This window comes from Cyanistes caeruleus, chromosome 2 (genome assembly GCF_971803275.1).
Source record: "Cyanistes caeruleus chromosome 2, bCyaCae1.hap1.1, whole genome shotgun sequence".
NCBI classification, from domain to species: Eukaryota; Metazoa; Chordata; class Aves; order Passeriformes; family Paridae; genus Cyanistes; species Cyanistes caeruleus.
Window position 1 is genome coordinate 95,395,959 of NC_141702.1, and position 26,760 is coordinate 95,422,718.

A 26,760-nucleotide genomic window follows, 5' to 3' on the forward strand; every position below is an offset into this window, starting at 1 on the left:
AAATACAACAGTTCACAAAAACTCAGGCCTCATACATTCTGGTTAACACATGCATGGCTGAGTTAAATGCTAGGAGACTCCAAGTCGCTCAAATAAGAATTTGGTAAATTACAGCCACTACCATATCCCACCCCCTCCACTGAACAGATAAATATATATGTAACTATATATGTAACTCTTCTCTTTCTTTTTTAAGAACCTGCTCAGATTATTTTTCTCTTTCAGTAAAAGCCTGATTTAGAAAGTTATTTTCTAGAGGCTGTATTTGCATAAAGCAAGTCAACCTGCATTGTCCAGTGTTGAGGATAAAAAATATCTTCACAGAAATGGAAGGCAGTTTGCTCTTTTGAGTCATCAGGAGCTAGGTGCTGAAGGAAGGAGACATTCTTGAGGAAAGTTTCTGGCATGGGCCAACTGCAGGGTTGAAGCAGTACTGTACTGGGGGTATGGTTCCACTAGGAAATTCAGTATGTGCCCTGTTTTTCTGTTTTCAGGAGGCTGTAGTCCCTGGTAGATTGCTAGTGGCAGTTGTTTGTTGCAGTTTCAGGTTGCTTTAACCACTTCAAGCCCTGTAGCTAGTGCTTAGGTTTAAAGAATTTGATTTTGCTTACAAGTCTACAACTTTTCCATGCAAACAGTGGTTAGGTGCTGGGTCAGGTACATCCTTAATCCAAAGGTACTTTCTGTGAACTCCTCTGAAATTTCTGGTTCACAGCTGTTTTCTCAGGAATTTTTTTGTATCTTGTTGGTCTCCAGTTACAGAAACTTCTGTACTATGTGGTTTTTCAAGGAAAAAAAAAAAGCCTATGGTGAAGGAACATCCAGAAGAGCACCCAGCTTCTTTGCAGGGCCCTTTAAGGAACTCCAGTGCAAGAAAACAAAAATGTTATACTGAATGGAGTGATATTTTTCTAATGGGTCTTAATGCTTTGCCATCTGATTTGCCAGCCTTTTTCAGCTGTGGAGGGATGTTTGGCATAAGCACCCCATTTCGTCACCTAGGAGGGTCACCACATGGTATAACAACACATGGTATATACAACCTTTCATAGACTTCTATGCCCCTGTCTCTCTAGAATATATATATATGAATTTTGATTAGGAATAGCCTGTTTAGACTATTCCCTTGCTCCCTCCAAGGTCTGCTGCAGAGAAAATGTCTTCCTGCTCAGACTCAACCCCGAGAGGGCCCCCACCTCCAGCAGAAGTGTCCCGGGACCCATGCCGCGACCTCCAAGTAAATGTGTAGCATTGGTTTGTCCTTCAAGTGTGAAGCCAGTAAAGACTCTCTACCACAGTTTTTGAACACATTTCCAAGTATGGCAGGGTTCAGTGGCAGGCACATAATAGGGCTTTTGGCATGTATTATACTGTGCTCAACAACTCCACTCTCTGATCCAAACATGCCCACCAAAAATAACTTCAGTGAACAGCTTTTATTTTAATTATTCCAGTGTGGGACTCGTGAAGTTTTGCCAAAAATCTGGCTTGTAAAGCTTTTTGTACCTAAGTACAGAAACCCCTAGTGTGTAGTTAATCCCTCACTGGGATTTTCCTGATCCAGCCACAGGTCTATTCTGCAACCTCATTTTTCTTTACCTATCACTTGCTCTCTCTGTTCACCCTACCAGCTCCTTTAATTCTTGCCCTTTCCTAGCTTCAGTGACTGTTCTTTCCCAGCTATTCCCTCTAATTTTCTCTTTTCTTGTTCAGCTCCACATTTAGTGGTTGATGGTGTTTTTTGGTGGTTCCACAGTAGTTCTGATCTCTGCAGGGATTTCAGTGAGATCAGTATGTGGACTCTCCTCCCTTTATTCTCTCTGTCCAACATATTACATGGCATAATAATCAAAAAACTGCACCTTTGCCAATGACTTGCAAACTTGCCTTTTTCTATATAATCTGTTTAGTTTCATCACTGAGGCTCTTCCAGTTTCCTTCTCTTCTTCTCCATGTAGCACATGTGTATACATTTTCACATGTAAAAGTCATAAAGAAAACATAAGAAAAAGGGATGTCTCTGTGGTGTGGTGAGGCCAGCTACTGGGCTGTGCAGAATACTTCTAGTCCCTGAGAGGGCTGATCATGGTAGTTACTCTCTCATCTCTATGCTGGATTATTTATTTAACCTTTCCTTTATCAAACCTTAATTTGCTTTGTAGGGAAATGCATGCAATTAGTATATTACTATTTAAAGAAGTACTTGCTGTTATTTTGTAAATAACCTCAGATAGTGAAGTGTCCATCTAAGAATATCAAATGTAAAGGTTTGGGTTTATTTTCTAAGCATGCAAAAGAGAAGGAACAGGAGGAACTCTCTAGGGCAGGATAACCTATAGTGGGATACTTTTCAGTACAGGTGGGGAAAATATAGATTCAGATGCCTGGAGAGAAGTGAGCCCAGCTCTCCTGCAGTCTGAGGGAGTGCTCTGGTTGTAACTAGATTGCTGAAAGCAGGTCTGGCAGCAACAGCACCCATTTTACTGTTTTGGTGGAGGAAGTCTGGATAGCAGTGGAGGAGGATGGTAATCCCTGCATAGAGATAGGTGACCAAATTCCAGAGAGGCTTAAGCTAATTCTAATACCTTCTGCATTTCCTAATGGCCCACTTGAGCAGCTCCTGCTCAGTCTTCTGTTTGGGATGTTTGTATTGTCTGCTTCCTAAACCTCTGGATCCCAGCATTCAAGCACACTCCTGGAGGTCAGGAGCTGTGGTTTTTGGTGATGTAGGGCCTAAACATTGCTTGTGTCCAGAACATAATATTTATCTGTATTTATGTAAATGCTTAGCTTTACAGGGTCTGTGCTTGCTTACCTTGATAAGTGCTGCTAAAAATAACAATATGGACATTGTGACATTTATGTGCAGCATTCATATAACATCTGTTAAAACATCTATAACACCATGCTGGAATTTATGGAGCAAAACCATGGGGAATGTCTTTGCACCAGCTAGAGTCAGACAAGACATATACTTTTGAAATAACCCCTTTGCCTTCAGGATACTTTCAGACTGCTGCTTACTAGCACAGCACCCTGTGTTTGACTCAACCTGAAACACAGAATATAATACTGGCATTTTCATTTTGTCTCACATTTGAACTGTACTCTGGTTCTGTGCCTATGCAGTGGGGAATATAAAACTAGGGATTTTCGAAGGTCTGGAGGTCCTTCAGTGTCAAATTACTTTTGGAATACTACTTCAGCACTTCGAAAGGGCCCCCAAGTATTCTTGGCAGTTTACAATAGTCCTGGTCCCAAAGCATTTAAAATACATTTCAGATGTTCTGAGAATAATAAATCTAGAAGAAGGGAGAAAAAAGGAATTAAATAATCCAGGATATAGTTAGTGTATCAGTGATTATATGGGTACACTTTAATTTATTTTTAAGGCTTGGATGGAAGGACACTTCACTTTTAATTCTTTTTTATTGACTTACATTGTGACAGTGTAAGGAGTGTTTCTAGAAATCAGATTTGAATTAGAGGGTTTCACATGAACTTTGTTTTTGAAAGAAAGGGTTGCAAACACTAGACTTCATTATCCTGTAGAAAGACTAGAAACAAAATGGTTTACTCATCATCTTCTCATCAGGTACTCTTTTCCAAGTATACTGATGCATTTTCCCATCTGTGATCAAAAGTACAGATAACTGAGAAACTTTTGCCTTATGGTTAGTGCAAAGAAAACATAAAATAATGTTCTGCTTTATTATTAGAAGAGGGATGCTGCAACATTTGAGTAAGTATAAGCTGTTTAAAAAAGCCCTGAAAAACAAAAATTAAAAGAAATCTGAAATAATGGAAAAGCTTGTACTTAAAAAATTGAAAACTTTTAAAAAACAACAACCTTGGATTATGTAGATTTGGTGCCTATTCACTGGAACGTCACCAAATCTCACTTGCTCTACTTGGGCCTCACTCAAACATAACTGGCCTCGAGCTAGTAAGCAAGCCAGCAAATGTCCTGGCTTGTAAAGAAATCTGATCCAACCCTGTAAACTGAACCCAGCCTAAGAGCAGTGGTGAGGGGAACATATGGAAAATTAATGACACATAATAGAATGGTGGGACAGACTTAAAGAAAAGATTGTTGTTGATTTTATGCAGCAATGCCAGCTAATAGTTTTCTGAGTTAAGAAAGTTATAGAGTATCTGAGCGATGTTTTTGACTTTGCCAGCACTTAAGGTCTAGAAAGGGCTGCTGTGTTTCTCTTGTCCCACTGCACATTCTTAATTGATACCTGTAGCTGCTGGTTCAGCTGCGGCAGCACTTTGGGAAGCACAGCAATCCTGGTCCCCACCTGTTTAAATAAATGGGAGCCTCAGGAAGAGGAGTGCATTGGAATTTCCTTGGGCTCAAACTGGGCATAACAGCAAAAGCCAGGCTGAGAGCTAGAAGCCTGCCCAAGCACTGTGAGGAGGAGGGGAGGGTGGTGTATGTGTTTTCTTTTTTCCTCTGCAGACCTCCAGGCATTTTGCAGAGATAAGGTGCTTTGTGATAGGATGTCACAGATGGGGAAATAGTCCCAGAGAGCTCATAGTTTCATAACTCCTCTCTGGTGAAGAAACTGGAGATGGAATGAATGGAAAGAATAATTTTGGTGAAAGTGTATGTATTTCTGGAATACACAGATCACATATTTGTTTGGCTGATGACCTGGAATACTCATTTAGGGTAGACTTTGAAATGTGACACCACACAGTAGCTATTTTGTACCAAGAGAAAAGTGATCCCTTTCCCTTATTCCTCCACTTTTGTTTTCTTGAAGACCAGCTAAAATCCTAACATTCTTCCTTCCTGGACCCTAAAATGTCTCTCACTCCTCCCATGGCTGCATACATCTTGCTGCACAGGCAAATGTTGGGGTTGATTTTCCCAATTACAGACCCTTTAAGACCAAAAGCTGTGCAACTCACATGTTCATTTGGGTGTTTAAAAAACTCGTGTGCCATTCAATATACTTTTTTTTTTTTTTTTTTTCCCCTGAACCTGTTGCCTCTGGGCCAATACAGTGGGTCAGGATCTTTCCCAGAAAAGCACTGGGGAGGCTGTGAAGAGAACCATGCTCACCTCAGATTCCAGAAAAGCAGGCACTAAGTATCTCTGATGTCAGCTCTAAGCTTCCTTCCCTGCTCAGCTGAGAGGAGAAATGGATTTTGCCAATTAAAGCTGTTCAGGTGACTTACTGCATTTTTACTATAGTTTAAAGAAATATTCTGATATTAAGGTGTCAACAAACTGATGAATTCAGTAGAACAGATGATCATACTAGGATCATAAGGATTCATGCTAAGCATAATAATGGATGTATATAAAACTATAAAAAAAAAGAAAGCTGACTTATATAGCACAAAATGAATATGTAACACACAAATATATAAATATATCTTATGTATAGGCATACACAGGGGTAGTTGTAATACCTGTAGTGCAACAGAAAGCCTTAATTATGTGTGTGGAGTGATTTAGCAGACAAACTTTTTTTTTCCCTGAGAAGTAACTTTTAAGCCACTTCACATGGCTCAAAGACTGGGAATTGGTATCAGTGGGAAAGGGAAGAAATGAGACATGTTTAGAAATACCAATGTTTCCAAACATAAATATTTCTATTTCTGGTTTGTTAAACCTGTTTTAATCCTTTTGGGGTCCTGGGGAGGAGTAAAATAGCCTAAAGGTAAGACTTATGATGTAAAAGACTGTTTGCTATGACCTTGACAAACCTATGAACTGACCAAGAGAGGTGATGGCTCCAGAGTGCACAGTGCATATTTTGCATTTCTAATGTCTAGAAGACTCAATACATCTGAAATATAGCAAGAGAATTTCCTGCAGGGCAGTGGAGATGTCCTACTGACAAGAGGGAGCTGTATTCTTTTCTCATCACCTCATAAACAGTGGGGTTCTGACTGAGGATGTTAGGTAATGCTTGCCACATACAGAACTCAAGGGGGTATTACTTTCATTGTATAACCCTTTGAGATCTGAGGCAATATTGTTTAACAAAGCATATTGTTTTTCCCTCTTGCTTTTACTGAGCTTTGATGCTGGTTTTAGAACTCGACAGCTGTGTTTAGACTTGTCTTACAGCTCTCGTACAGAGCAGGGGAAATAGAGATGTTTGGGGCACCAGGCAACGTGAACTGTGTGGAGGGAATAGAGCCAAGATTTGCCTTGGGAAAGTGTGGAATTGGTCCACAATGATGAACTTGAGCCACCCTCCTTTGGGGAGACTCCTTAGACATGAATGGGGTGCTGGTTGCTTGTGCCCCACCCAGAGCTGTGTGTCTCAGGGAGTGACTCGTGGCCACTTGCCACCCTAGCTAGGCACCATGCTCCACAGGGGTTCCTGCCTTTGCTTGGGGTTGGCATCCACAAGATTTTCACTGACCCCCAGCACTGCTTGACTTTCCCTGCAGTACTCTTAATTTTTGCAGTGTTTAGGTATGAGTATTTTGTGTGGCAAAATAATTAGAATGAAAGAATAATTATTAGGAATGATCTCTGAAAAAAAAAAAAAAATTGTTACAGCTATTTAATAAATGAAAAAAACCTTTTTGTCATTGCTCTCAAGTCTCTAACATCAATTCTTGTAGAATTGTGTAAGTTCATCCTTAATGGCGTAAAGAAAAGTGTATAGTTTATTTTTATTCAGTAGCTGAGTTTATAGGCCCATCTTTGAATAATTATGGATATCTTGTTCAATATCTGAAAATTGTGATATTCTGCCATCTCTGCAGATACCAGAGGAGATGTCTTGAATGGCTTAGTGGGACTGCACACAGGAAACTAGAGACTGGGTTGAAATAAAAAAAAAAAAAAGAAAGAAATAAAGACATTCAAAACTAATTAAATAGAAGTCAGCACAATCCTATTCAAGTTCTGAATATATTGTCTCTCCTCTCTCATCATCTCTCCTCTCTAATGCAGAAGAAGACCCAAGAATCTTAATTCTTCTCCACTTCTGTAAGGTTCCATACAAACAAGGGCTCTTAATGAATTGTGTGTCACAATATTGTTTTGTTTTCTTTTGAGAGTGATATTTCAGCGGTGCTTGCTTAAGTCACAGCATTGATGAGAGAATTCCTGAGTTTGAGTAAGATTGTATCCAAAGGAAGGTTTCAGGTACGCTCAGATATGTGTTTCTGTGATGTTTAGGTACATTCTTATTTCCAAGATGGAGTGAATCTTAAGAGCACAGAGCCCTGGGCAGCTTCTACAGTTTCTCTGTAGAAACACCATCTCCTCATGCCTTGACCTTGTCTATTCTATAAAAACACTTCTTTCACTCTGATATGTCATGTCCTCAACTTTGTTTTCTCACCTTCTTTCCAGAATTTATTTGCCTTTGGCAGCTGATGGATGTGGCATGATGAGCAATCCTTGCCATCCATTGCACGTACTTGAACACACTTTGAATTAATTTTTAACTGGGTATCAGAAACAAGGATAATTTACCAACTTTTAATCATTTCACAACTGATCAGTTTGATCAGCAGGAGTGTAAAATCAGTACACTTCTAAGTCAATAAAATATTGTTTGTTATGGGTCAGTATCCTGCATAAATAGAAGTTCAGAGACTTTATTTGGGTACTGAATACAACCTGCATTTATTTTCAAAGAACAAAATGCACTACAGGATTTTCACTTCTAACGTAAGTTGCTAAAAATATCCCCATAACTTAGCCCCCACATTTCAGTCACTTTAGAGAGGAAAAATCTAAAAATTCTTAGAATATTCTTTGTCAATTTAGAACCAGGCCCAAATTTCATCGCTTGCACAATTCTCCATTTTCAAATCTCTGTGTTTGGTAGAAATGTCTGGAATGTGGAGTATTGTATTTAAAAATAAAGCAAACCAATTCTTAATAGCCACTCTATCATTTAGCTAAACAAAATCCCATACCCACACTATTCTGGAAGCAGGGAGTAGTGAGGATGGGGGAAGTTGTGGGAAAAAAAAAAAATTAAGAGTAAAACTGTATATACAGTGGCCAGAATTAATCACTCAGAGGTTTGGAACAAAGATGAAAATATAAATTAAACAAAACTGCCTTTATTCCGTAAAATACTTAAAATGCTAGTGCATGAATTCAGAGGGTGCAGTGTTTAGCTCCCAAGAAAACTGCATGAAAGGCCAGGAAGCCACTTCTGCTTGGTTAGCCTTATACCAAGCATCAAAGCAGAAAGGTATCTCATTTCCATATATAACTTTGAAGTATTTTATAAATAAATTCAGAAAATGTGCCTTAGAGTAGTTCTTGCCAGGCTGCCTTGCAGCAGAAGAATAAATAAAAACTAGAATGTCTCTTTGCTGGAAGATGTACCAGTACTGTATTGTTCAAAACTTCTTCATCTGTCTAGCAATTCTTGGTTTGTGAAGACAGGTTTTTTATTGCCTTGGGATAATTCTTTTTTTTCCTCTGCTCTCATAAACCTTCCATATGCTTCTATATCCATGTCTTGTTTTAATTTCAGTGAAGGTTTTTATTTGGAGTCTCATAAAATTCTAATTTACTGCCACTTCTTTTTATAAAATGCAGAAGGGAGGAGGGGAGTACTGAGATAGCACGTGCAAGGCAGTACCAAGGAATGCATTTGAGGATTTATAACGTTGGGCAGTTTATTAACCCCTGCTTCAGTTATTGGCAACTACTTTTCCTAACTCTCTAACCTATGAGCCAGTGTTCTCATGGTGCATTTGGAGACATGTCACATCAGTCTATGTAAGTAAGGAAGTCATCTTATCTTACTTATCCAAACTGTCTGCATTTGCAGAAAGTGAAGGGAAATCAGCTAAAAGAGCCTCCCCTGTACATGTTGTGCTTTTGCAGCTGTCAGTTCTCACTGTCCTTTTGGGGACTCATTTCCATCAGTGTGCAGTATTTGTTGAGTACTCATAAGAAATAAGGTAAGAGCGATATACCCCTCTGGAAGCCACGGATGACAGCTAACCCTTCACTAGGTTAGGAGCAGAGCGTTTGCCTTTGAGGGAGCAGGAATACATCCAGGCTTACCTACTTGTGCTCTGTTCAGAATTGACTCAGGACCAAACTGAACAAAAAGGAACAAAGGGTATTTCACACCAGCAGAGCTGCTTTTCTTTGCCCCTCTCTGTTGTTAAGTTGACCAATCTAAATGAAAACCTCATACTTCAAATAGTGAAGAACTGTGGTGCTAATGTGTTACCATGGTTCAAAGTTACTGCGAATTTCAAGTAGTCCCTGGCTTCAGTGGAATGAACACAACCTTTTCTGAGCAAGGAACAGCTTTCATATAACTGATCATATAACTGAATCATATAACTGAAATCACTTTCATATAATAAATGATGTGCTGAAAATATCTGTGGAAATAACTGCCCCAGAGTTAAGGGTACAGTGCAAGAGCACAACGTTCATAAAAGGTGTCATCAAGCAAACCAGTAGTTTAAGAATTTTGTGCAAATGACATGTATACTTTTTCATATGTTGTATGTTTGATACACATGTAAACATATATATGTACACACATGCAGGTATTTTCTGAACATGTTCTTCTTTGTGAATGTGAACCCCTTCCCACTCTGTACACACTGTGGTATTTCAGTAATACAACACTAGTGACATTTAAATGTTTGGGGAGAAGACCCTCCTGGAAAAAGTTCACAGGGGTGGGTCAACCTAAGTACTGAAAGAGAAATTCAAGTCCCATAGCACATTTGAAATCTATTCTTCCAGGGGCTGTAAGGAAATTCGAGAGCTGTTGTGCTGGAGAGAAACTGCTGGGCACTGAACTCTTTTTCTTTCTCCTCTAAATAAAACATAGAATAGGCTTTTAACTGCCTTTTCTCCATAATAGCTACTTAACCCTGTTCACTAACATTAAGAAAAAAAAAAAAAGGAAAATTCCAAGAAAAATTCCTATTCAGAGTAAAAAATATAAATTAAACCAAAGTGCGCAATGCACACCCTTTTCTTTCCTTCCTGTTTTGTTTTGTGTTTTCTAACTCTGCTTTTTGGACAGCTGAATGGGGGCTGGGAAAGTGTTTACAATATTTTCACATGATTGAGATGGCAGAGTTCTTGCACTCTGTGAAAGGCCTTCTGTTTTCAGATGGCATTGAAAGTTTACCGTCTTTCCAGACAAAAGGAAGAGAGCCCGTTGCCAGCGGATGAGTAATGGGCATGGCCTCCGCACAATACCTCCTATCCAGTCCTAAATCTACATGGTGTTCTTAGGCTTCCCGGCTTCTCCAAAGCAACCTTTGTCTCTGCTCTGGGAGACCAAAACTACTCGTTGGGCAAGTGGGGATGCAGCCAAGAGGGGAAGGCTCAGTGACAACAGTTGCTCAGTGCTCACTGCCCAGTATCTGCCTCTTACCATGCCACTATAATAGTTGGGAACCCATCAACAATTAAGCATCTTCTATACAAATATGTTGCAGACCATCTGTATAGTTCTCAGTTCCAGAAGATTCCAGTAACTCACTAAGTTTTAATATTTTTTTTTTTTTTCTTCTTAATCTGATGGGCTGCCCTGAGATAAGTGATTAAAGCAAAAAGCCTGACATAATTTCTTCGGAGCTAAAACTGCACAGAAGTTGCCAATTCCTGTATTTGTTTTCTTACAAGAAACTTGAAGCAGGCATTTTCCACTGTTAACAATTTTTAGGTTCTATCAAGTCATATTTTTTTTTCTTTTTGGTCAGAAAAATATTTTGGTGAAAATTATTGCTAACATAATCTTAGAAAATATTTGAACAGGCAATTCTGAAGTTTTTCCAGAGACTTGTTGGTGTTATAGAGACCAGTAGGTAATTTATTTTCTTGTTTCTTTTACAAAGCTTCCTAGAGCTTGTCTATTTAGAATTTATCTAAATGCGTATATGTGTGTGTAGGCTACCTATGCGTGGGGCACGTATGTGTGTGTGAAAGCATGTCTCTCTCTGAGTACCTGCCTAAAAGAACTTGCATTTCACTGTGCTATAAAGGGGATGAAGAAGAGCTTTCTAAGAATTAACTAAGCATTCATTAACTGCACTTAATTTTGACTGTCTTCTTGGCTAAGAAATGTCAGTATTAAGTTCTTATTCTTTCATGCTAATTTGGTGTTGCATAGCGACTCATGCATTGTCAGGAAAATAGAAGCAAAGACGTAAGAGATACAGGATTTCTTAAGGGTTGGTTGTAGCTGGTATACTGACTAACCTGTAGTAACCTGTACTGCTGACAGTCCTGGGTACACAAGCAATGCATTAAGGTTATTAGCAAAGCAATTTTCTAAATTACCTGAATGGAGCTTTCAAGGTAACTAATTCTATTATTTGGACTTTTTTTCCTGCCCCCCCAACCCTGCCCTCCCCCCACCTCCCCCTTCCCTTTTTGGTTTTTTTTTTTGAGGGGTTAACAATCTAAAGCAGCATTAAAATAATCTGGCTTAATTTCCTCTGCTGAAAGAGCAAGTCAGCTGAAATTTGGACATTTTGCTGAAAGGGGGGGAAAAAACAGGTACTTTTTGTTTTAAAGAGCATGACCATACACATTCTGCTCTAGTGCCTTTAAAGGGAACTTCCCTGTTTAAATGCCCTTGAGCAGAGAAATACCAACACCTCTTAATTGTTTAATATATTACAGCCTAAAACATTTACAGAACTGCTTTCCAAGTATTTCACTGTTCCAGGTGCTTGGTCCTGCACCTCCTAAAATAATAGACTATTTCCCCTCAGTTTTCCTGTGCTTGGTGCCACAATGAAACATATGCTCTGTATCAAGGGGAGGGGAAATGAGGGAAGTAAGTGGGATGCCTGACATTGGTGCTGGTGCTTGCCTCATACACAGACCTCTCTGTCTTGCGTCACAGAGCTGCTAAAGACGAAGAAAATAGCATGGCTTGTACTTGGGCTATAAGGTCCAAGGAGAAAAATATCATATTGTTAAGCATGTGAATGTCACTCTGCACAAAGACCCCTTATCACTGTGTCCTCTGAGAAACATCACAAAAAAGAATAATAATTCTACTAATCAGAGGGGCTGGGCATACACCGGTGCACAGTACAGCTGTCTTGCAGCTGCCTTAGGCCATGCTCCAAAATGTATTTATTCTTGCATGGAGGTGTCATGAAGCCAAAGTCTGATGTCTGTCACATGTAACCAGGTTACAGACTGAGGCAAAAAGATTATTCGGAAAAAAAAGTATGCCTTATTTTGATCCAGTAAGGACAAAGTAAGATACAGTTTTCTTGGACTCTGCTTGAATAATTTATTTTTTAGCTTGCTTAGCCAAAAGAGACTGAGGCTTTTCCCCACTCGAGAAATAAATCTCCTAATGCAGAGCACTTATGTTCTGCCCTGACACACCAGGATTCGAGCTGTGCTGTCTCTCTTATCAGCCCATCGTGCTCATGAGCTGTGCAGTGCAGCCATGCCAAGCACGGATAACCCCGACACATTGTCACTCACGGGCACTGAGTGAAACTGGGCAGGCAAAGGGACTTAGTCTGGAAATGCATCCTCAGAAAGTTCCTTCTCCTTCTTGAAAATCCTCCCTACTGTGCAAATGCAGGCTAATGAAAATGGTTTAGAGAGCTGGGGTCTCATACCCTTCCAATGGTTCTGAGTAAGGGAGCAGCAGCTGGATGGTTTCCAGTAAGGAGCTGGAGGGAGAGAGGCTCTGTCTGGCCCGAGGGAGGAGATAATGTGCAGTTAAACAATTCTGTGAGAGTGGAGGACTGAATCTTTCCGTGGCTGCAGTTTCCATCAAGCACTTCCCAGCACAGTTGCCTGCCATCCCTTTGAACCCACGTCTCCCATGTGACAGAGCAGTGATCTGGCTGCTGAGCCACTAGACTAATATTGTTCTTTTAATCTCACAAAAATGTGTTATAAAAGAGTTGGATTCACATGAGAAATTAAGTATAAGATCTGTCCTCATAAAGACATTATACCATGAATGCTCTCTTTCTGCTGGCTGCAAGAATAGGTGGCTCAAGGGTGAAAGGGTAGCATTTACATTTAAATACACCTATTGGAATTGCACAAACAGAAGGCTAAAGCTACTGCTCCCTCTCTGAATGCTTTTAGAGTTTGCTGCTTTTTTTTTTACATAGTGGCATCTTTTTTTTTTTTTTTTTTTTACATAATCAAAAAGGGGAATCAAGATGCTTAAGATCCCATAAAGTAAAGTAAAGGAGGTCTTTGTGCCAGCAAGATAAATGGATGAGCCTTTTCAAAGTAATTATTTTACTTTTTTCGTCTGTATGTGCCAGATTTCAACCAGAGCTTTCTCTGCTGTTACACTTACTGGTAGTGCTGGCTGGGTGGATGCTGTTTACATTTGCCAGAGAAAATGAAATGCACATTTATTTTATGTATTTATTTATTTTTGTATCTGCCAAACCCAGGTTTACCCTGTGATAAAACAGTAAACTCCTTAACACCTGGAGAAAACAGAAACTGAAATAGGGTGGAAAGGGCATTTGGTGCAAGGGTAGCCTGGCAGCCATGGTGCAAGCTCAGTGAAACCCTTGAAATGCACCTGCTTGACCCAGGCAAGGGCTTATTCCTTTTCCTCTCCAACACCTTACTCCCCTCTGTACAGTGACAGAGGCTTATGAGCTGGAGTTATAAAAACTTGGGGCTTACCTTTGCTCTTTAGGATCTCTGACTGAAGAAAAAAGAAAAGAAAAAGAAAAGAAAAAAAAAAAAAAAAAAAGAAAAAAACCCCAAAGTGTATTTTCTTTGATTCTTTCTTCAAATTTAAAAGATAGCTCTTTTATCACAATTTTCCACTGTCCACACAAGGGCCAAAACCAAAGTGCGTGAATGAATGCCTTAAAATTACAATGTAGCTGGAAATCAGAAATCAGGAGCTCCATGCTGAACAATTTTTGCACATACTCCCTGATATGTATTAAATTACTACACCACGTAAAGCTAATAACACAAATCATTAAATATGTTCCAGACATGTCTGACCATTGAAATCCAGATCTGGGTGTGCCAGTTTCTTAATATATAGTTAATAATTTTTCCATGGAATATATACATAGATACATATGGTATCTTAATATATAATGGACAGTGGGGAACACTGAGTAATTTAAAAAAAAAGTTAATCAAATGATATGAACTTTGGAATCTCGGCAGAGGGAAGTGATCCCATCATCAAAATACATTCAAAGGAAGGAAAAGTGAAGGAATCCATAACTCCATGGTCAGTATCCCTTCATGGGTCCTTGTTTTTAGAGTACATCTGACCATATTTTGTTTGGGTTTTTACAGTTTTGGTGTTTACAACACTGAGTGTCTGTATAAAACAAAACAGTTTGTTCCTTAGTCTTCCCAGTCCAGCAAGTCCTAGTCCTCCCAGTTAAGTCTTCCTAACTTTTATGATTATAGTATTGTAGTTGCTTTTGGGTTTTCATGTCATTAGACTGCGGTCAGAAGACGGTGCAAGTTACTGTTTGAGGTTTAAATCAGACACCTCCGTTCAAATTCAGGCAATTATTGGATATGGGCCAAGAAGTAAATGCTGGAAGTTTAGCATCATGAAATTATATCAAGCATAGCTCAGCTACAATCAAATATTTATTTCCTAGTCTGAGGCTCTCATTTTACGCTCTGAATGAATAAAATACAGCCTGACCAAACACAGGTTGTGAGACAAGCGCAAACTCTCCTTAGAGGTTAACAACCTGATTTCTCTCTCATACCAGTTTTACGGTCATTTAGCTCCATTGACTTTGGTGGAATGAGTCCTGATTTACAACATTGCTTCAGTGCAGGTTTGAAGCTGTGCTACACAATAGCAGTGCTGGTGTCAGGTTCTTGAGAGCAAAGTGTCTTCGCATGGTGCTTGCCACAGCAGTATCAGTTCTGAGGCCATGTAGAAAATCTTTATTAAATCTATATCCATAAAGAACACATTTTGCAAACATTATTTTGGTTTCTTATTTGTGACATTATTTTATAATTTAATATTGGTTATGAGGTTTGTTGGTTTTTTTTTCTCCAATGATTTGTCACTTACTGAAGTAATTCTGGTGTTTCAGATCAGAAATATAGGTCAGAGGTTTACAAAGTCCATATTTGTCCCTAATTTTGGTTGGAACAGATACCATCAAAACAAAATTAAACCTAAAAAATGTTGTTAAATTTAAAAACAGGAGCTCAGCAACTGAAAAGATAGAATTAGTAATTTTAGGCATGACTTGGAAATTAGTTTACCTCCTGTCAGCTTTTCTAAGTGTGATTGTAAGTTTGCACACAATGGACTACCATTTCTTCAGTTTAATGCACACCACCATAGGAGGTCTCCTGTGCTGCTTCTTACCTCATATTGACTTCCTAGTGTAGAGCAGGCAGGAAAAAACATCTGAGTGAATACATCTGATTGAGCAGTGAGAATCTGTGCTCTTAGCTTGACTCATGTTGAGACAAAATACTGTGGGAAAGCTGAGCAAGCTGAACACAATAAATTTTCAGTCTGCTTCTCTGCTAGGTAGATACAACCTTGCCTGCTGGAGTTCTCCTTTAGGACCCTTAGCTCATGTAGGTTGAGGGTATAGAAGAACATATATGCTTTTGATGTCTCTCTGGTGTACTGCTTCAATTGCCAGAGTTCACTTTTCACAGTCCTTAGTCTGTCACTGGGAAGCTGTAGAATGATCTTCTTTATGAGCCAGCCCTTGTCTTCTTATCCAGTGCAATGGCCATGCTCTTTGGAGAAGAGATCAGCTCTCTTCACACAATCTGAAGTGTGGTAGGAACATCAGGAGGGCAGGGCTGCATTAAAAAGAAGGATTTGTTTCCTGAGAGATGGTATTGTTTCTCAGTTCCCAGCAGCAGAAACTTTAAACTAATGACCTTTCCAGAACATGTAAGCCAGCTGAGCCCAAGACTCATGTTCATTTTGATGATTTGATATTTTGTTATGATCATTTTTAGCAGGGACAATGTTTTGCAACATCATATTAACGATAATAATAAATAACACTGTACTCCGTTTTCTCCTCCAAAAACAACTTCCACTGTGGTTATTTACCCAATGGGTCTTGGGGGGGTTCTAAGCTTTTACAGTTGTCAGGGTTAGTACAAGACAGACTCTGTTGAAAGAAACAGGTACCTGTAGTGCCACTTCTGTGTTTCTCTTCCTCCCCCTCACCCAAATCCTGACTTAAGGGAGGGAGCAGATATTTTTTTCTTATGTGCCTGGCTTGCTGGGAGAGCCACATAGCTGTGGTCTGTTTGCTCAACATTAGCTGTGCTGCCCAAGTGTGAAAGCAAGCATGGAGTGTAGATTCTCTCCGACTTCTGTGGGATCTGGAGCAGATCCATGAGGAATGCTACTGTTTTCAGCACTTCCCTTGCTTTGCCTGAGACCAGGCACTCTGAGATATGAATGTTGTTACAGCTGCCACATTCTATATATAAGCCTCATGTTGATGATTATTGCCTTAAACTAGAAGGTCTTTGTTTAAAAATGTTTTCTTCCATCTAGAATCTACCAGGTTGTGTTATACTTAAAGCAATGCTTTCTATTTTTATTGTTAACAGCGTGCCTGGATTTTGCATAATATCACAGTTTGTATTTATAAAAAAATACCGTTTATTTATTTATGTATTTACGTATATATGTATGTATGTATGTTTTTTGGGTTTTTTTTTTGTGCAGACAGTTTTATCATAGTGGAGAACTAGCTCTGAATTAATTGAAATTAATTGGCTTATTAATTTTTCAATTGTTTATGTAATTTTCTGTTTTGGTTTCATTACTTCTAGTGGCTCTATTTCGACCCACTCCCTCAATTATAATGCTTTTCTCTAAAATACATGAACTTTGTTGCGTTTCAGAGAGCTGCATGGTCAACTCATGTCACTTCTGTCACCCTGCTGAATGCCACATCACACTGCCAATGCTCAGGAGCACTGACTGCTGGCTTCTGCAAGAATGGAAGGAAAGGAAGACATGGACACATTGGCTACATCTAAACTACTAAAAAAGTTAGTCAGAGAATTTTCCTGCAGACCAACTGGCATGAAAGAACTTGAATCCACGCAGCTAAACTCTCTTGCCCTCCAAATCACGGTGGCCACATCCAAAATATCTATTGGTGATGGTGCCTGAACTGGGCCAATACCCAAGCTGTGCTTTGGCATTGTCTGGAAGAGCATGAACAGGCTTGCACCAAAACCATGCCAAGGACCAGTTTAGCGTACGGATGGTTTCGGGACCATGCCTTGCTGGTCTTGTTTAGTTTATTTAGTGTCAGAGGGAAACCTCAGTAATTCTGCCAGGAGTCAACAGGAAACCCTTTCTGGCCTCAGTGACCAGAAGCTGCTGAGAAGTATAATCATTAGGTTGGTCACCTTCTTCACATTTGGATTCTTTTTCTCATTTCACTTTGTACCAAATGAGCACTGAAAATTTTTGAAATCTCATAGAGTCCTAAAATTTTACAAAACTTGTTAGTTTTGAACTACCAAGAGATTTCTCACACAAGCTGAGCTTCTGGAAAAGCCAGCTTCAGCTCTCCTCCCTGATGAAAGATGTCCTATGGCTTTGAGCAAGTTGCTAAGAGCTTCTGTGACCAGCACTGTGTTTTGATATAGGGGTAAAAAGCAATGAGGTATTGAGATAGAAACACACCAGGTGCTTGAGGTCACATACACATACTAAACTGATGTGAACATAAAACTCCCCTTGATTTCTGTAGCAACTTATTTCACATTGTTGGGAAGGCAATTTATTTAAAACCTGGTAAAAAGGACATGAGTATATTGTTACATCAGGATCTTTTCAAAGTCAGAGCTTTGGGGCTGGGTTTGGATAAGCCTGATATGTCTTTCACATAGTGTGTGTGAGGTAGTTTGGAGAGATCGTGCTCTGTGTTTCTAGAGCTAACTCTGTGCAGTGGTCCCCCAATTATCCCATGGAACACTGTACTTCACAGTGTTATACTTCTGCCTGCAGCAATATAAATCAGAATCAGGCAATTCATGCCTGAATCTTTTTCTCTATTCTGAAGATAAATGGCACTGAAGGCCAAGTAGTTTTAAAAAGCTCATAGTACAAAATTATTATATTAGGCTATTCTGTATTACTGAGATTACAGAAAATTGCCTATGTGTATTGAATTAAACCATGATTTTCCAGTGATCTCAGCAGCAACAGCAGAACGAGGACAATTTAATCATTGCATTGTTTGGTAGGTAACTACTATCCTGAATTGCTGCCCAGAATGAAAAAATTGGTATTGTTTTATCCAGAAACTAGCTCTTAGTTAACTTCCAGCACTAGCCCTCACATTTCTTAGACCTCAGGCATATGTTTGAATTTCTGAAGCTGACAGGTACTGAATTCAACAACAGTTAAAGCAATGCATATTTTGCCTCAGGTTTGCTACAGGATGAGTGTGCTCTTAATTAATGTGGTCATTTGATGTACAGCACTTTGTTAAACTATTAGAAATTGATTGTATGCTTTCACCCAGTGTTTCTTTTTTGGATAAAAAGTCTGTTTCATAATTGACCTATTCATGGATCAGTCACACAATGCAGGTTGTAGAGCCCTACATGAGCATGTAGTCACACCTGGCCCATGCTGTGCACATCTTATTTAATGAAAATGTTATGAAGTACAGAATCAAGTTGTTGCCCAGAATGATATACTCAGAAATTTGTATTTTTTTTTCTCTGAGTTGGATTTTGACAAGCAGGAAGTATGGTAAAGCAGAGGAGGAACATTTATCGAACATTTATCTAATTTTGCCTCCCCTTTCCTTCCCTTTTCTGTCTTTCCCCTCAATCTTCAAGCACTCTCCCATGGATGCTTGCATATGGCAGTGGCTCTACTCAGACCTACTGAGACCAGTGCATCAGTTAAGGCTTGTAAGGCCAAAATGTGTTTATTTTTGCAGTCTGATCTTGTGAGAAGCTGAGGAGGCATTGCTTTTCCCTCCTACTGATAACGGTGGTGTTGAAAGAGCTCAGTGCATTCCAGGGCAAAGCCTGTGGGTTAGAGAGCTGCTAACTCTCCTTTGGAAGTACATGCAGATTCCTTTGGCCTTCACTGGGGGAAAGCCTGGCTCCCCACTAAAGAAAAAGAAAACAACAGATATAAAGTCCCAACACAATAGTTGTGGTGGTCCAAATAAAACATAAAAACCCCAGTCTCAGTCCAAGCAATCAGTCTGGAGAGGCTTTGGAATTAGGGGCTTGAAGCTCGACCCAGGGATGAGTCCATGGTCTCTTTGTGGAAGAAAGGTGCAGGTTCTGGCCATGCTTAAGTGGGCTTTGGTGTGCAAAGACGTAGCCCAGCGGTCTGGGCTGGTAGTGTCTGCCTGCTAGATCAATGCTCATTCACCCTGAATGAAAGGCTCTGAGCTGTGCTCTGCAGCCATCACCCCAGGCTTCATCTCAGGCTCTTTTTGACCCTCTCTGGCTGTTTTAAAGCTGGATCCTTTCAGCTTATATTCTCTCTCAAACAATTCGCTCTCCTCCCCCCACCTCCCCACCCCTTCTCCACTTCCACAACTGAATTCACTTTTCCAAACTCCCCATTCCATCATCTATCCACTCCATATGTTTATATTTTCCTATTGCTGAGGCACGGCATGCTGACCTGCCTGGACAGAGCTCCTTTATCAAAGAGATAAACATGATGTCCCCCTCACATAGAGTTTCTATCATGTGTGACCTTTCATCTTGAACTGCCATGACCTTTTTTTTTATTAATGCTTTACTGTGCTGCTTGCAGAAGCCAGGAAAGAAAATCTTTTGTTTCTAGATAGAATACTGCTAAAGGACATGATACGGTCTTGTTTTTAATCCAGCTAATTAAAATCTGCATGTGCAGTGTAACTGAGAATGCAGCCTTCGCCCACCACTTTCCCACAGGCAGGGAATAAAGGCCTTTAGTGCAGCAGCAGCTAGCCACCCTTGGATAACAGAGAACAGAGACCACAATTCATCCCAGCTTTCCTTATCATATTCGCAGAGGGCTTTCCCCTCCCTCCCTCCCTCTCTCCCTCCCCCTCTCTCTCCATGGAATCACTTACTGTAGCTATGTGCCTCTATATATCACTGCAGAATGTAATCAAGTTAAAAATATGTTAGCTCACATTTATCTGTGCTTCAGTGAGCTTCAAATATAATTCATTTTTGTAAAAAAAAAAAAAAAAAGAAAAGAAAACAAAAAGGGGGGAAAGGAAAAAAGAGAAAGAGAAGAAAAAAAGAAAGAAAAACTGTCTTTCTAATCAAGTGTCAACCCTACTTATTTTAAAACAGTTCTGCCAAGAACTAACTGAATATCACAGTCTAACAGTTCACACTTTTGTATGTTCATTACGTTGGCTTTTTTTGATTTACTGGATGGCTGTGGTTATTGCTAAAGCTGCCTTTTGTGTGTGTGTGTCAGGGAGAGGGTGCCATGGAATTTTTTCTTATGAAACATTTCCTTGGTTAGTTTTTCACTTGTTGGTTTTTGTTGGGTAACTGAAGTGGGGAGGGAGGAAAAGGAGGGCAGCCTGGTGAGAAGGAGCAGTGAGGGCAGAATGGGAAGCACTGAAATTGAGCCCCCACCTGTTTTCTCTTTCTTCAAGTCATGTTTTATATGATGATGATGAGGTCATCAGGAAGTATAAAAATGTGCCAGGAGATTCAAAACTTGGAAGGAGATTGTACAACATGAGTAGAAAATACATTTCATTGCATGTGTAAAAGCCCTTCCCCCAGAGAAGCACACAAACAGGCTTTTCTGTGGTCATTCCCTGGTAACCCGCACAAAGAGCTGCTCAAACAGCTGTGCCTTTGGCTGAGCACCATCCATGGGACTGCTGTGGAAAATGCTGATTTTGGGCCATTAACTTCCCCAACACAAATTCAGAGAAATATACTTACAGTTATTAATGGAAGGGATTGTGAATCCTGAATAAATATGCTCCATGTTGGAAAATTATTTACTTCATTTATTGTAAAAAGGTATTCATATGTGTGTTGTACCCAGGGAATGATTAAAGATACAAGAAAAAGGGATGTTTTGAATTCCAATGAAACTTACTAGGTGGCATCAGTCTAACTAAAGCACCTGACACCATTTTTAAAAATATCTAAATATTTTGAAAACAGAGAACAGTATGATGAAAAGATGTCATAAGTACCATGATACCTATATATTAAAATATGCCATGTTGATCAAGCACAAGAGTGCTTTTCATCAAAATTTGGTTATCTTATGCTGAACTCTATAAGCAGGAATAGAGATCTGTACACTTTTCTGCTCTTACTGCCTGTGGAAAGACAATATTAAGTAAGAAGCAGCTACACTAGTATAATTCTGATATATTATATTTATATACCATGGCAAAAGTTTTTATGTATTTTTGGAATTAGTGTCAAATCAGTAGAACAATGCAAGCCAAGAAGACATTTATCTGTATCTTACCAAGTTAAGGTTTTCTGTTTCTCATATTTTGAGGAATATATTCAATAATTTCTCTTTCATAGTGACACCTACTTTGACACATTGAAAAGCTTGCTAATGTCAAGTCACATATTTGATACAAAACTAGTGTTCGCATATTGCATAAGCAACATAAGATTTATGAAACTTCACGTATTCCCTTTAAGTGGGCTAATCCTAATAAATATGGCATTTTTTATTGTTGCTTAGCAGTCTTCCTTAGACATAAAATTAATTTGTATTTTGGAGGACGATTGCAATTTTTATGGGGAGAGGCAATGTTAAATTATGTCCTGTAATTCCACGTAACTAATAACATAAATTAGGGTGGTGATAATTATTTTTGTCACTAATAGCTGTTGATGAAGAGCACATTTCAAGGAGAGGTCACATAACAAGAACTGAAAATCAACCTATTGCTATGTTAGTCACACATGGAAAGCAACATGGCATAAATTCCCTCTCAAAGTTACTGAAGGATGCTGAACATCAGGGCATGCTAAAGATCAGGCTTAATAATGGGGCATAAGTCTCAGATCCCCACAGTGAATCTAATGTATTGAAAATCAGGATGTCTTTACTAGGTCTCTAAATCACTTTATGCACTCAAAACTACATTCACAAAGTTTAGCTTGGGATAGGACCCAGAAATGCTTAGGAGGTTCTTGTCAATACATTTCATGAAAAGAAGATCAAAATGACATTCTGTAATCTCACATGTGGGACCTAAACCCACGCTTCTGATGTTCTGATTCATCTGTGTCATCAGCAACCGTTTGCAGGGATTCCTTGTTGGTGATACCATGGAAAATAAGACTGTGACAGGAGGCCATACCTGAAATTTTGAATCAATCTTTTGATAGTTTTCAATTGACATTTCAAAAATTTGTTTCAAAGTTTTCAAATTTTCATTGTTTATACATCTACTTTTTATGCCACTTTTTTATTAATATTGAGCACAACAGATACATACCGATCTTTAAGAACTACACTAAGTGAAAGTTCAGAATGCCAAAGAGTCTGACATGTCATTGATGGCAGATATTTAAAATATTCAGCTATGGCTGCAAAAACATCCCTTTAAAAATGACCGTTCTTCTTTCCTATACTAACCTCATATCAAAGCAAGTACTTAAATCAGTGCCAAAATGAGTGAAAATAATAATTGTGATTAAATTCCTTTTGACACTGCAAATTCCCCTCACAATCCAATTCTTAGATTTCACTGCATCCCTTCTTAACAAAAGCTGGCTGGCCCAATTGTGCAAGAATGTTTTATTAGGCTATGAAACCCAGGGCTGGTTAATCAGGCCCTTTCTGCAAACAATAAAGACCAAGGCAGAAATGCTGCAACCAGACTGATGATTCAGGGGGACAGTAGGAGGCAGCTGCTGCACTGCAAACAGAATGTGAGTCACCCTCTCCCTCGCTCTTGAATGAAAAAAAACCAAACCAAAACAATAATATGATTGGAAATTACTTTCTCTATCCTCAGATTGAAGGAAGAGAGTGGCAGCCCATCTGTCCTTGCTTAAATAATAGGTAATTTTATTACTGGTGGTGGATGGAATGGTGTAGCCACATAGCTCTGGAAATGAAAGAGTAATGCTGATCAAATAATCATGCCAAAGTCAGGTTTTACCTACTAAGAGTAATTCTGTATGAATAAAAACCAACTTGGAGCTGGGTTTTAGCCTTCTGCAACAGCGTAGTCACAACAATAAACCTAATAAGTAATGGGAACATAGGGACAGTGCTTGTTAGTTATAAATAATTCATTATCAGCAATGGGAAGCCTGTGGTAGCAGCAGGAGGCCAAGGTTGGTTCCCTGCAGGTACCTGGCAAATGAAATGTGGTAGGCACACACCATGTTTCCTCTCCTCACCAGGCTTCAGTGAGAGGTATAAGCTACTGAAACAGAACTGGGGAACTGCTTGCTGAAGGGATTATAAAGACTTCCTTCTACCCATTTATCCCTTGTTTGTCAGTAACTCACAGGTATTTTTCTGGAACATGGTCATGTTCAGGAGCAACGTGAACTTCCATTCAGTTCAGCATTAAATTGAAAATGGGTCCTTGCAAGCTCTTCTTCTCTACCTGTGGTAAGAAGCCTTGAACTCCTTTAAAGAAAAAACAACAGAAATCCATTTCTCCAAATTTAAGCCTAATGCTGTTCCCATTCATATTGGTTGTATCAGTGTGTCTACCTACTCCAACATCAGGTTTTTATCTTTCCCTGCAGGAAATAAAGTTCTGAACCGTACCTTCTGTACCTTCTGCCTAAAACCAGGAAGACAGTTTTGGGTAGGTAGAGTATCCAGAGATCAGTTTTCTGAAATTGTGCTCACAAGCAATTAGCCAGAGTTTGGCTCTCTCAATTTGTTCACTTCTTACAAGGGTGGCAGTGTTATGACTTTTGATACAAATGCAGTAATACAAAGAAAAACAAAACAACATGTTTTGCACATTTTCTGGTACCAAGGGATTCCTATTAACTGCTGCTGTTATTTAGAAATACTTGCATATATATATATGTAGTCTTTCTAATTCTCTCAAAAGAAATGGGAACAGGATTATATCTGAGCAAGCTAGCTTAATATTTACTATGGTGACTAAAATAATTCATGGTTCATCTCACTTTTACCTTTTTGTATACTAAACACTGAATAATTTCTCTCTGACAGACAAGTACTATGCATATGCATGGCCCAACACTTCTACCTTGCTCCCTATCACTGCAGGAGGATTGGGATAATTCTTCTGTTTGCACCAGATCAGGTAGGACATTGGTAACAGCAGACCTTTTACTACCACTGCTGCAGATTTTGGGTTCCAAAAAGCTGAAATGTGCTGGGTGCATCCCTGAGAGTTTTAACCTATTAAAAAAAAAATTAAAAAATGGAACATCTCTGAAAGTTTCAAAGTTCAAAATTTAGCCAGCATCAAATATGGCATTATCTGTTTTTCAGAGGCAAACATGTGAGTGCTTAGAAGAAAATACTCCTGAACACAAGCCGTTGTTGAAGTTTACCTCTGATGACATCTTTGGGAAACACACTGAAACACCCCAGGAACAAGGAATGCATAAAGCCTGCAAGCTCTTTAACAGGTGGAAAAGTCATTCTGTGACAGCTAAGAGATGAAATCAAAGAAAGGAGACCTAGTTCAACAGACATGAGCTTTCTGAATGAAGGCAACCGAAAGATCAAGAGAATCAAGAAAATAATATGAGTGATGAGCAAGCTGGTGAGGCACACACCAAAAGTCAGCTTCAGGTGTGCTTCCATCAGCTGCTTGCTCTGAGAAAACATCACTTCAACTGCATTTTTTGCACCTGCAAGCTGGTTATCTGGACTAGCCTGATACTTAACATGTACTCTGAGAGTTTGCTCTCCTTTTTCTGATGCTCTGTTGATGCCTGGCCTTGGTGCTTGGGCTTAGGGCCCTGCATGATTTAATTGCACATTACAACAAAGATTTTTGATTTATACTTTCTAACTGCATTCTCTCTTACATTTCAAAGTGCTTGAAACATTATGATTCTCTATAAAAGTCCTTGCCCAGATATGCTTTTTCAGAGACTCATCTTCTCACACCATGTTTTTCTAAGAGTTTTTTTATTTTGGTGGTTACTGCCCTGACAGATGGAATTCTTGACTCTTCCATTTGAGTCTGGTAAGTAGTCTAAAAAAAGTTAGCTGGCCTTGCTGTCACTTGAGAGGTTGGGACTTCATTTCTTTCTTTATTTACAAACAACCCAGAACATTATTGGTATCTATAGTGAAGATGGAAATATTGCCATTGGATCTAAACTGAGGTTCAGGGGGGACCACTGTTTTAAAAGTAGTGAATTTAGAAGACAAATGTAAACTTTCTTAGTGTGATGAAACATAATGCATTTATTTGAAGTATGTTTCAAAAAAATGAGACTTGAATGAGCTTTGAACTTAGTATATGAGTTGACTTTTCATCTCTGACTTTGACTTGAATAGCTGTCAAAATACTATTAATTATGATACTATTTTAATTTTTTTAGAAATTCTTTGTACAGTGCCTTGATGAAGATCATAACATAAATTTGGGCAGTTGTAAAACTCTTCCTTCTCTTTCTAAGCATTTACTCTTGGAACAAATCCTGCTGAAGTCCCTGGGAGTAAAGGACAATCTGGGAGAGTTGCTAATCTTATTCTTACAAGAGCTGTGTCTTGCCTGCTATCCTGCTTGGTGTCTGTCAGGCTCACGATGGAAATAAATTATCCTTTGTCAATGTCTTGTTGGTAGATTTAAATAAGTCTTAGAAGATTAGTGAGACACAGTTTTCTCTGTAGAAACTGCTGATTTGACTCTGTGGCATCCTGAACATCCAGTCATTTTGTTATTTTGTTTTTAATGACTATTTCAAAGGGATGCCTTTAACAACCAGTAGAGACCCTTCTAAATAAAGGTATGACACTTGTTCCCTCCAGTCTTCTGAAAAAGTTGTTGTTTTCATGTAGTCTGATATTTTAGTTTCCTCACAATTTGCATGTCTTGTGGGTCCAGTAATTTTTTTAAAGTTTCATATGTTGGCAAATCAAAATTTTTCACAGCTGCTCCTCTTTATTAAAAAAATCAAACAAATGTCTACCCACCCCAAAAAGCCAATTCCCAAAGAAATCCCAAACCTAAACCAAAAACAACAAAGCACAAGAAATTTTGAGATTAGTAATTCCCTGTCATTCTGAGCAAAGATAACTGATGCTGAAAAATAATATAGCTCTCCAACAAAATGCCACAGATTTTCTAATTGCTTTCTTTAGGTCCTCCCAATCTAATGCCATCACTGAGTGTTGTATGACCTTTTTACTTCTGATGGACATATTTTTTTTTCCCCACTACCTCTCAGCTTGTGATAAACTCTCCAGTTCTTGTCCCAGCTTCCTGTTCCTGTATACAGAACATATGTCAGAACTGGCTTAGCTGGAAATTAAAAGAAGAAAAAAAACCAAAACCAACAACAACAAAACCCCCCAAAAACTAGAGACATAAACTATAAAATAAAAAATAAAGAAGTACAAGCACCAACCCAGTATGAGCTTTAGGGTGTTAAAATCAAGATTTTGGAGATCCTAGAGTTTCAGTTGTCATGTAAGTGAATCTGAGATTTTATTTCCTTTTTTGCTGTTGTTGCTAATATAAATTTCTTTGGCTTGTAAAAGTTTCAACGAACCCATGGCTGTTTCTCATTAGTGGTGGCTGTCACTAAAATGAATATGTTGCTGAGTGTTCAGTTTCTGGGAAACGTGGTTGAAACACGAGCAGCTCTCTCGATGCAGA

General features: G+C 39.1%; 1 long non-coding RNA gene across 2 annotated transcripts; it reads left to right on the plus strand.

Moving 5' to 3' along the window:
• Nucleotides 1-10,341: 10,341 nt before the first annotated feature.
• Nucleotides 10,342-26,127, plus strand: LOC111927595 (uncharacterized). Of its 2 annotated transcripts, XR_015283656.1 has the most exons (6): nucleotides 10,342-10,797; nucleotides 16,835-17,341; nucleotides 23,433-23,546; nucleotides 23,687-23,748; nucleotides 24,129-24,222; nucleotides 24,414-26,127. It is a non-coding gene; the product is annotated as an uncharacterized LOC111927595 (long non-coding RNA). The 2 variants fall into 2 exon arrangements; XR_002863643.2 differs by lacking the exon at nucleotides 23,433-23,546 and having other exon boundaries at nucleotides 10,363-10,797.
• Nucleotides 26,128-26,760: the final 633 nt, after the last annotated feature.